This window comes from Cervus canadensis, chromosome 3 (genome assembly GCF_019320065.1).
Source record: "Cervus canadensis isolate Bull #8, Minnesota chromosome 3, ASM1932006v1, whole genome shotgun sequence".
NCBI classification, from domain to species: Eukaryota; Metazoa; Chordata; class Mammalia; order Artiodactyla; family Cervidae; genus Cervus; species Cervus canadensis.
This window is the reverse complement of record NC_057388.1, coordinates 56,474,990-56,487,052: the sequence shown is the minus strand read 5'-3', so window position 1 is coordinate 56,487,052 and position 12,063 is coordinate 56,474,990. Positions and strand designations below refer to the sequence as shown.

Sequence of the window (12,063 nt, the reverse complement as noted above, 5' to 3'; positions counted from 1 at the left end):
CTTTAAAGGAAGAGGATTAACCCACTCCTCAGACTTGAAAATGGAGTTGCATTTACACAGGAAGCTTTATTTACTCATTTGACCAAGACCGTGTGTTTCCTCGGGTTGGCCTAGAAGAAAGTGGCTTACAGCTGCCATCTTTCCTTGGCACTTCCCTCCTGCTGTACCATCTAACCTATGTTCCATGTGGCCTTGGGACTTATGTTCCTTATTGAATTCCAATTGTGTCTTTTTTCTTGCCTAAAATCCTTTAGCATTCCTTTCCACTCAATCCAAATGCCCAGCTCCCCGAAGAATTGATATAAGACCTCTCTCAAACTTTCTCCCCATTACCCTGATTGCTGTATTCCCCAAACTTAACCAGTTTTTTCTTTTAACATTCAGCTTTCCAGAACATTCTCAGAGTCATTTCATTGTGAACTCCTTCCTCTGTGATCTACACACACTCTAAACCTACATTTGTCACACTCTATTATGACTATCTATTAATGAATTTGTTTCCGCGATAGCGCCCCTCACCAAACTGCTCATCTGAAGTGGGTCTTATAAGGACGAGCAAGAGTCTTGGTTGCATGACATAAAATGCTATCAAAATGGCTGTTGAATGAATGAATGAATGAAGTATTATGAGGCATACTATAAGCCCAATCATATTTCAACTTAAAAATACTCATATGCATATTTAAGTATAAGGCACACATTTAAAACATTATCACTGTTGTTTTAGTCACTAAGTCATGTATGACTCTTTTGCGACCCCATGGACTGTAATAGCCTGCCAGGCTCCTCTGTCCACAGGATTTCCCAAGCAAGAATACTGGAATGAGTTTGCCATTTCTTTCTCCAGGGAATCTTCCCCACCCAGGGATCGAACCACATCTCTTGCATTGGCAGGAGGATTCTTTACCACTGAGCCACCAGGGAAGCCTGTTTAAAAATATATACTACAATAAGTAAATAAACTTTCACTGTGCTTCTCTTATCTTAATCCAGGCAAATGTTTCTCCAAATCCTCAAAGAATGGGCAGTAACTGAGAAAGTAGTTCTAACGAGTTGAAGTCACTATTTGGCAGTAAAGTAAGTTCAAGGATGATGGAAACATATACATTCCTTGATAGAAGTTTTGATTTAATGTAATTTATACTGACTTGCTATAAAAATAAAAATGATAAGCACTGGAGAAAACAAGATTTAGCAGGTGATTGATAGAATAGTTTCTTTGCTCCTAAAGATCTCTCAATATTAGGAAAGCTACATGGATATGTGTGTGTGTGTGTGTGTGACAAAGACACACACACACACATACACACATACACACCAAACATTTACTATTTCGTGTATGAAAGGATCAGTCCTATCCCCCAAATCTAAATGTCTGAATACTTGGCCACTTCCTACTGAATGGCGCGTGGTTAGAATAATGAGGGCACATGGTCCACTATAAAAATGCTCTGAAAATGATGGGGTGGGGCAGTGGTGAGGGTGGGCAAGAGTCAAGGCAAAACTAGTCTTACTGAGTGTTATTGGAATTCTCTCTTCACTCAGCCAAAAATACGCAATCTAACCAAAGTCCCTCCACTGGCTCCACCTCCCAAGCCACATGCCTTCTGGGGGCCAAGGGTAAAGCCAGCTGTGGCTCTGCATTTGGATAAAAGAGCCTGAAAACAGGGGAAAAAAAATTATTTTGAAATGCATTACGCTTTGAAATTAAGGGTAATTGTGTGTAGCAGCCTGGAAAATATAGCTCATCCAGGACTGCTCAGCCACAGAACCCCAGAGCACAAAACACTGGCTTTCTAAATGCAATCTCAAACTAGAAAAAAAAAAAAAGCACAAAGGGCGGAAGGAAGGGTGGAGGTTGGCTATGGGGCTGTGACTTATAAGAAGGCGGCTGCCTCAGGGAGATACAGCCAGTACACGAGCCGGCAATATCTCTACATCGCCTAAGCCACTAGATGCTGTCCGGCTCTAGCGGCACAACAGTGAAGGTAAATAAAAGGTTGACAGATAATTACACAAGAAAACAAATGTGGCAAGATTAGGACAGGGAGCTCATGGACAGAGTGGAAAAGGACTCCACATCCAGCAGCATCTTAAAGCAATGTCCTGGTCATCCTGACGGACCGTTAGTATCTATCACTACCCAACTAGCCAAGGTGTATTTCACCAGCAGAGGAGGCATTTCACCCTCTTAACTCATCCCCACACAGACAGTTCTTTAATCTCGTGACAGACCTGTGAACAAGCCCAGCTGAATTCTGCGACCACCTTCCTGTTTCATTGATTTTATTCCCATTATGTGGAGGATATAGCTAAAGCGGTAACCATGGGCCAGAATTCAAGACCTTGTGAGGAAAGGGAGACATAAAATCACTAGCTACAGTTTTTCCCAACCAGGGGGTACCAGGAAGAAACACACATGAAACTGACTTGAAAGCAATTTGGGTTAGGAAGACAATTGCAGTTTTAGGAGAGGAAGCTAGAGAGGAAACTTGGAGAATTAGAGGAAATAAATGAACATAAAGGGTGAGACCACCCATGTGTGAAAGAGCCACCTTAGGGCAAAGGAATCACCAGTGAATAGAAAACTGGGGCACTAATAACTGCTGTCAAAAGTCTAGCCTGTCAGATAGCCCAGAGTTGGACTAATTCATGCAAGAAGACCAAACAGTGGTTCTTCCTATGGGAAGGGTACCGGCAACTGATAATGTCTGGAGACATATTTGGTTATCACACCAGTGTGCTGCTCCTGGCATCTGGTGGTAGAGGCCAGAGAAGCTAGTAAACATCCTAAGAGTCACAGGACACTGCCCACAACAAAGGATTATCCAGCCTCAAGGGTCAACAGTGAGACTGCCTGACATAAAGGATCAGCATAGATTGGCAATAGTCTGCAAGAAGAAAAAGAGAATTTGCAGTCTCAGCATCACCCAAGGGAGAAACCATCCTGGCTAAAGACTCCAGTCTCTGGTTCCCTTGGTTGGTATTAACATATGGAGCAGGAGAAGTAGCAAAAAAAGGTACGACTAGCTGAAAGATACTTTAAATGTATTCCTTCCTCCAAATTGGTCCTCATCACCACCACCATCAAGTAGTTCCACGCTTTTGATTTCATCATGACTCATCCACAAAGAGAAAAAACCGTTGGTTGAAGAATATGTGTCTATTCTCCTTGGCAAACCTCAGTCTCATTTTTGATTAATGAATTGCATTCTGGCTTATATGCTTCAATATCATGAGCTTGGGTGATGGGCAGGCTCTCCCTGAGAGAAGGATCACTGACTCCCAAGACTAAAGAGGTCACCTCTGGAATGGGATATACAAAGTAAGGCACTGAAAAATTTGGCCTCAGTGATGACAGATACATCCCTAGATGCCATGGCAACCGGGGCACATCCATCAGAACCCAGGGCATTTTCATTAGCATATAGGAGTGAAGGGTAACCTGGATAGCTTTACATGGAGGTCCTGGCCTCCGACTAGGCTAGTCCAAGAGAACCAACAAGAAGAATAAGCAGTCAACATAAGAGTCATGGGGCATGTGAAAGAAACAGCAGCATAAAGGGTCAGAAAAGGCAGATGTCAGCTCAGATCTGCTCTCCAAGCACAACAGTGACATTTCATTTCTCCAAGCCACTTCTATAAAATGGATAAGAACACTATACCAGTTCTTCCCCACCGTCTTCAAAACAGCATTCCTGGAGGAAGCATGTCAGCTGCCGGCACAAGGAGGAAGATGTTGCATGAATCCTGTGACTCCAAGGCCACTGGGGCAATGCTCAGTCAGAGGTTACTCACTCCTGCCGCTCTCCAACCTCTGCTCCTTATCCAGCAAGTATAACCCACCCAACCCACAGCCGTCCAGGAGCCCAAAAAGTAGTATGCTTGCCACTGTTTTCTACTGAGGAAAGTGATGTTCTCTGCATCAACTGTTAGAACTAAAATGGCCAAAACTGTAGCCTCAACTCCTAAAATTAAGGTTCCAATAATAATCTTGCTCAGATTCTGGAAATCAGCGTTTGTGGGGGCCTAGAACACTGAGACTCATCATCTCCTTCTATTTATACATGTGACTAATGTCTCTACTCAGTAGTAGGCCAGGTTGTTGCTGTGGTTAATACTGTTTGATGATCTAGCATTCCCTCTCCCACACAGATTCCTACCGGATACTTGGCTGTTCACCCCACCTTAGGCTGGTGACAAAATTCTGCTCAAACTGACCTGCACTTTTCTTAAACAAGTTCAGAAATCCTAGTGCTAAGTCACAAGTTAAATTAATCATGGATCATAAGAGTGATCTGAGGTCTTCAGTTCTGGCTATTAAACATAAGTTCCAATTGTTGACACTCAGACAACCTAAATTATCCAGGGATCCAAAAACTGCAGCCAGTGTGTATATTGTGCTTTCAGGCTGGCTTTGCTGTATCTAAAAGTGCTGCACTAGGCATATTCAAAGGCTTTCATAGGCCACACACATTTCATGGTAGCCACACTCTGTTCCCTGGATAACTGGTCTTCAAAATCCTGATGTTTTGAATGGTACTGAAGTTCTCAGCCTTTTTCTTTTTTTGGTTGGCCAGTTCCAAGCCCTGGTCAGCTAAGAAGCTTAATCTAATTGTGTATCACAGCAGCGGCAGCCACCAGACAAGATTACTTCTGTCTTTGCAAACCTCTGAAAGTAATTAAAATCATGCATTTGAGAACTGTGAGGTGTAGAATATGAAAGAAAAAGTTCAGTGGAGTAAGTTCCAAAGACCTCAAAAGCTTAAAGACCTCATAAGCTCTAAACTAAAACTTAGCCAGAAAAGAGTATTTTCACTCATTTTATGCTAAGTTAAAAAGTTATTACATATAATCTATTGCCCTTCCATGTCACTAAAGTGAAAACCATACACTTGGATCTCCAGCTTTGTCAAAATGGCATTCTTGGGGCCTAATAGACCATCGAGTTCTATGAACAGCAGTATTTTAAAGGCTGAGTCAATGGCTGATGCTTTTATTGCATCTGATTCATCACTGGGAAACAGCATCTCTTGCAGGAGATTAAACTAACAGCATTTTGTAATGAGGGAGGGTGCTAAGTGTTTCTTAAAGTATGACCCCATGAACACTTTCATCACTATCCTTGGCAAATGGTTTAAAATGTATATGCCTAGCACCCCCAAAATTATTAAAATAGACTTTTTCAACACGACTCATATTAAGTAATACATTTGGCATTTAGATTTGGTGTCTGCTTTGTAAAACACTCTATTTTCCATTGTACTCTCTTCTATTTCATGTTTTCAACTGTTGGTCTGGACCTAAGAAATTGATGTTATGATCCATTTCCTATTGCAACCCTAAACTTTAAAAACACTAGTTAGGGGAGGAGCCAAGATGGTGGAGGAATAGGACGCGGAGACCACTTTCTCCCCTACAAATTCATCGAAAGAACAATTGAACGCAGAGCAAACTTCACAAAACAACTTCTGATCGCTAGCTGAGGACATCAGGCGCCCAGAAAAGCAGCCCATTGTCTTCGAAAGGAGGTAGGACAAAATATAAAAGATAAAAAGAGAGACAAAAGAGCTAGGGACAGAGACCCGTCCCGGGAAGGGAGTCTTAATAGAGGAAGTTTCCAAACACCAGGAAACCCTCGCACTGGCGGGTCTGGGGGAAGTTTTCGAATCTCGGAGGGCAACCTAACTGGGAGAAAAAATAAATAAAACCCACAGATTATGTGCCTAAAAGCAGCTCCCAGCAGAAAAGTACCCCAGACGCCCGCATCCGCCACCAGCAAGTGGGGGCGGAACGGAGGGGAGCGGGTGGCATTACTTAGGGTAAGGACCGGGCCTGAGTGCCCTGAGGGCAATCGGAAGGAGCTTTTGTGAGACAGCAACTTAAACTGTGGGATAGCAAAAGAAAGAGAGAAAATTAACCAGCCCGAACACACTGCCGGCCGTTCACAGAACAAAGGGACCGAGCAAGTCCAGAGGAGCTAGCCGGCTGCAGAACAGCATCGAAACATGTATATTATCTATGGTGAAACAGATCACCAGCCCAGGTTGGATGCATGAGACAAGTGCTCGGGCCTGGTGCACTGGGAAGACCCAGAGGGATCGGGTAGAGAGGGAGGTGGGAGGGGGGATCAGGATGGGGAATACATGTAAATCCATGGCTGATTCATGTCAATGTGTGACAAAACCCACTACAATATTGTAACGTAATTAGCCTCCAACTAATAAAAATAAATGAAAAAAAAATAAAAAATAAATAAAAACACTAGTTAACTAGAAGAAGCAGAAATGGAGTTGAGTAATTAGCAGCAAACACTTGAGGCTTTGTGATGTAGAGAGGCTTTGTGACATCTTAAAAATCAAATGATCCACTTGGATGGTTTCAGGCATTAAAAAGTGGTTGCAGGCTTCAGTTACAAACCTTAAGGGTACCCATTGTCTTAGATCCAGACAGGATATGTCCTCCATAGGAATGATTACCTATAAACCTACGGTGTTAAGAAAGATGATAATGTCAGCAAAGTGTGTGTTTGGAGCCCCTTGGGACAGCCCCAGCTACATCCTCTCTGCAAGGGCTTCAAAGCATTCCCTTCCTCCACCTTTATCCCCACCCATTCACACCCAGCACCCGAAGGGGGGTTATTTATTACTTTAAAACACTCAAATGTTGTCTTATGTCAATTTAATAAGTATGTATGATTTGTTAACAGCACTGTAGAAGCCCCTTGTCCCATTTCCTCTCTCTCACTTTTCTTCTCTTGGGCTTTTCTCATCTCTCTTCTCCCCAGCATCTGCTACCCAGCTCCATTCTATCTTCCTCTCCTTCCTCCTTTATTCCCTCTCCTCCTCTCCTTCACTCCCATCTGCTGGGGGAGTGGAGTGGAATACAGTGGCTGTCTCTGACTTCACTCTACTCATAGTAATACCCTTCTTCCCAGGGGAGTCTTCCTTTGGCTAAAGTAACACACACTTTAAAAAGACATTCTCCAAGGAGAGTGATGAAACAGATACCAAATCTAAAGCAGCTATGTGTTATTAATAAACTGTACTGGTTGTTCACTCTCCCAAGGAATCATTTCTCAGTTCCTTTCTTCAGGCTGAAATGCTAAAGGTAGGAGTTTACTCAAGGCAGAAAGGGATCTGCAAGAGGTGCGGCTGAGCATGGGGAAATGACAGAGGAGAAAAGGCAAAAAGCCTTGTCTTACTTGTCCCTGATGCTGTAGTATTTTCTTGGTATATTTCCCTGGTGAGCCTCTCCTATGAAGGCCCATCTTAATAAGTCAACAAGTACTTATTGAGCACCTACTAGGTAGGAATCAGTCTAGGTTCTGGTCCTGTAAATAAGACAAGGTTTCTGCCCTTGTGGAACTTCCATTCTAATGGTCAAGATAGACAATAAGTAGACAAACAAACAAATATATAATGCCAGAGGGTAATAAATGTTAAGAGGGAAAACTGAAAGACTTAAAAGAACTGGGGAGTGGCTGGTTGCTATTTTACAGTAGTCAGGGAAGCCCTCCTATAAACTGACAACTGACCTGAAGGAAGCATTGGAGTGAGCCATCTGGACATGTAGGGGAAAGTTCCTTGTGAAAAAGGAATAATATGTGCAAAGACCCTGGGGAGAGAACTTGGTGAAAAAGAAGAATGTGAGGCAAAACAGAATTGCTGCAGTCAAGAAGGGCAGAGAGATAAGTCAGAAGAAGGGGTAGACGTGTCTGCTCCCGAATTCCACCATCTCAGGTGTGGGCCAGCCTCCCAGCCTGCCCCTCCCTAACACCTACCCAGCTTCTTCACCGTTCCCTTCCCTCCTGCAGAGTCCGAACACTCAAGGTCATTCCCTCAGATTTTCTGAGAGGACAACCAATCCATCTAATTAAAAACAAATAAAACCAAGTCATAAGCCATAGGAAGAAAGCAATATATATGCACATTTAACCACAGCCCTTAAGAGATAGGAAACCTACCACAGTAAAGAGCAGGTCCAGAAGGTCAGCTATAAGAAAAAAAAAAAAAAATGTCCTCCACTTAACAGCAGGGGATCTGACCTTCAAACTCACAAACTGGGGAACAATAAACTTTGAAACAACCCTGGGCAGTAGGTATGGAGGTGAGATACTATGGAAAACCCTGATCAGAGGAGGCTGATGGTAATGGCCACTGACACCTTTTGGTTCTGAAAGTCAACCTGAGTGGTGTTAGGCCCCTCTAGTTCCCAAAGTTATCCTCAAAGAGTTGATATATAAATGCTGGTCATTAATTACTTTTCTTTTATAGACCAAAAAAAGAACAACTAGAAAATTCACCCCCAAGTCACTGGCAGCCCTACGTGGGGAGCACTGCGGCCTCTGTCTCAAGGGTGGAGAAACCCTTGTCACAGATTCTCTGAAATCTTAAATATAACGATCTAAGTTCGCATCATTTAAGGCCAGTGATGTTAGTAGGCCCAATTTGGGGGCACTGGGCATCACAGAGTATGCCCTGCGAGGCTCCGGAGCTGTCCAGAGACCCGCAGAGCCGGCTCACTACCCGGGGTCAAGCGCTTGGCTTTAGGTCAACGCAGGCCCCACCGTCAACAACTCTTGTCCGGACCAGTCAATCTCAAACAGCACCTAGGCTGCAGAGGGTCACTCGGCGGCGGCGGGACTCCACGGCTCCAGAGCCCCTCTCGGTCTTTCGGTCTCTCTCTCTCTCTCTCTCTCTCTCACACACACACACACATACACACACACGCTCGCCGCCCTCGCGCGCGCCCGCGGCACCACACGGACTTCCCAAACCCAAAACACACGCGCGCACCCCACGGCCGGCTGAGTTCTGTATTTCCTCTTCCTCAAAGCTACTCTTGCGATCTTAGCCGCTCTGGAGAAGTCAGGGCAGAGGGGGAGGCGGATTCCAGGGCCCCCAAAGCTCGGCTACCTCCCTTCCCTGAAGGCGCGCCCGGGGCGCCCCCCCTACCCGCGCCCCTGATGCCAGGATCACCCATCGAATCCCCCCACCTCCTTTCCGGGTCCCAGCGGGGACTTCTGAGTGTCCCCGGGAGGCGGGTATTTACTAACAGTCGTCCGGGGCTCCCAGCTGTCCCTGCCGCCCCTTCGCGTCCCTCCGGGCCCTCCACCCCTCTAGCCCATCACCGCCCCCTGCCAGGAGCGCGCTCGCCGGGGGATTCCCTCCCACCTTCCAGCGCCTGAGAAAAGCCGGGAGTCCTCGCTGCCAGTCCTTTCTCCCGCTCACCCTCTGTGGTGCCCAAGCCCCCAGTCCCACTCGCCCTGTCCCTAGTCCCCAGTCTCCCGGCGCCAGCAGCGCAACCCCAGGTCGACCCCCTGCAGCCGGCCCTGGCCGAAGCGTCTCGGCTGGTTCCCTGGTCACGAGCCCTGCGCCCCCTCCTCGGCGCCCCTCCCTCGGCTCCCATTCCCCCTGCCGCCTCCCCCTCTGCCCTGACTTCTCCAACTGCGGAGTGCCCGGGCGCGCCCGCAGCCTTCACCCCGCCGAGCCCGCGGCCACCCCCGCCTGCGCCGCGGGGCCCCCAGAAAGGAAACAAAAGTCTCCGCGGCGCCCAGAGTCCCCCGGAGCAGGACGCCTCCTCCTCGCCCCAGCCCCAGGTCCCTCCCGGGCCGCGCTGAGGTCAGCGAGTCAGGGCGCCGCGCCAGCCCAGGAAACTTTACGAACCTGCCCGGGGTCGCAGGACGGCGGCGGCGAGGGTTCCCAGCGATAAGATCTCTGGCGACCCCGCGACCGTGGAAGGGGAGCCGGAGGGTCTGTCGCCCAGCTCGGGGGCCGCGGCGCTGTGAGTGGCTCTGCCTCTCTCTATCCCGTGCCCATCCTCGCCCGCTCTCGCTCGTCCGAGCACACGCACTTACACTCCGGGTCGGCCGGCTGCTGCGCCGCCGGCTGCCGCTGCTCTCACTTCCTCTTCCTTCCTCCTGCTGGCCAGAGACACATTTTGCATCTGCAAGGCATCCAGAGATTAGCCGCGAACTCTCCTACAGAGCAGACGCTGCGGAGTGGCCGCCCGCGCCCCCGGCACCTGCGCCGGGACCCGCGTGGTTGGCGCGTTCGCTTCCAGCCGGCGCCCTGCTGCCTGCCCACCGCACTTCGCCTGGGGGGGATGGGGGTGCCCACGACTTTTTGAAGTCCCCCTACTTAAAGAGAAGGAAATGTCAGACACCGTGCACGCCTCAGTTCTGCTATAAATAATATGTGTGCAGAGCATGACTTCTCGGATGAGCTCACAAGCGGCGTTTTGCAGGCACTAATTAACTCCGTCACCCTCATAGCGCCACCTCCGGGAGGCCGGGAGTGCGTGGCGTTTTTTTTTACGAGCTTTCAATTTTGGCAGTTGGTTTGGGATTTTGAGGGGAAACTTCGGTGGGCCGTTTTAAAGCTACTTGAAGAGGCTGATGTGTTTGTTTTGACGTTCTGCCTGGACTCTTGGACAGCGCGACAAAATTAACGACAGAACGTTTCCTCCTCCTCACAGTCACCTGTGCGCTTACAGACCACGGGATTTATTTCTCATCAGTTAAGCCAGGGACTCCCTAATTTTGCATAAGTTTGCTTAAAGCAAGACGTTCTATCCCCAATTTGGTCTGTAAGGTACATTATTTGATTCATACAAGCTACTTTAGTCCTTTTCAAAGCAGAAATTAAGCGCGTTAACTGAGTAGCTGCCAGGAGGGAAATGACAGTTGTTGGAAGGTTGCAGGAGAAACCCCTGTCCTCCCCAAATCTGAAGTATCTATGCTGGCTGTACCAGAGAAGGAAAAGACAATTGCTATGCATTCCCTGCATATTGGCAAAGGACATAAATTGGGACCGGGGAATTAGAATGTAAGCAAGATGTTTTTTAGGGTTCAGTACCACCCACCCCACCACCTAGGCCCCAAAGGAGATTTAAATTTTAACTCTGCACTGACTGCAGCCATGAAATTCAAAGATGCTTGCTCCTTGGAAGGAAAGCTATGATCAACCTAGACTGTATTAGAAAGCAAAGACATCACTTTGCCAACAAAGGTCCATGTAGTCAAACCTATTCACAATAGTCATGTCCAGATGTAAGAGTTGGAGCATAAAGAAGGCTGACTGCCAAAGAATTGATTCTTTCAAATTGTGGTACTAGAGAAGACTCTTGAGAGTCCCTTGGACTGCAAGGAGGTCAAACCAATCAATCCTAAATAAAATTGACCCTAATTATTCACTGGAAAGACTGATGCTGAAGCTGAAACTCCAATACTTTGGCCACCTGATGCGAAGAGCCAACTCATTGGAGAAGACCCTGATGCTGGGAAAGATTGAGGGCAAGAGGAGACGGGCGGCAGAGGATGAGATGGTTAGATAACATCACCAACTCAATGGAAATGAATTTGAGCAAACTCTGGTAGAGAGTGAAGGACGGGGAAGCCTGGTGTGCTACAGATCATGGGGTCAAAAACTGTCGAACACATCTTAGCGACTGAATAATAACTGACTGTCCATTAGCAGCCAAGAGCTCCAAGCAGGTATTGAATGCTTGAAACATGGCTAGTGCTAAGATGTTCTGTAAGTGTAAAATAGACTCTAGACTTCATGTGAAAATAGAAGATAAAATAGCTGGTTAATAATTTTAATGTTGATTACATCATTCCAACAAATGATGATAGTTTAGATGTGATGATTCAGTTGGGTTAATTATTGGGTTAAGACATAAATGTATACTATATATACTAATTTAAAATAATTTTACTGGTTTCTTTTTACATTTTAAATGCAACTACTAGGAGAAATAAGATTATACACATGGTTCTCATTAGTGGCTCACATTATATTTCTAGTGAACCACTCTGATCTGACCCCTTATTATATGCATAACCCCAGGAGTTAGTATCAGGAGCATGAATACTTGGGTGCAGATCATTATAAACCAATAACTTAAAGCAGGATGATTCCAGGAAAGTAATTTCGCGTCTTTATTTCCCCATCTGTAAAACAGTAATGATACAGTAATAACAGTCAACAGGGCAGCTATCAGATGAGGTAATTTAATAAGCAGTCAGTAAATGAAGCCTTTACTAATGATGATGAGATG

General features: G+C 46.4%; 1 protein-coding gene across 2 annotated transcripts in view; it reads right to left on the bottom strand.

The window, feature by feature from the left end:
- Positions 1-9,981, bottom strand: part of ELMO1 (engulfment and cell motility 1) — a 559,777-nt gene extending 549,796 nt beyond the window's left edge. Inside the window, exon 1 of one of the 2 annotated variants that reach the window (XM_043463190.1) lies at positions 9,860-9,981. The gene's annotated coding sequence lies outside the window, so the exon portion shown is untranslated. Of the gene's footprint in view, positions 1-9,668; positions 9,791-9,859 lie in introns of those variants that run through there. The other variant, XM_043463189.1, reaches the window with a different exon arrangement.
- Positions 9,982-12,063: the final 2,082 nt, after the last annotated feature.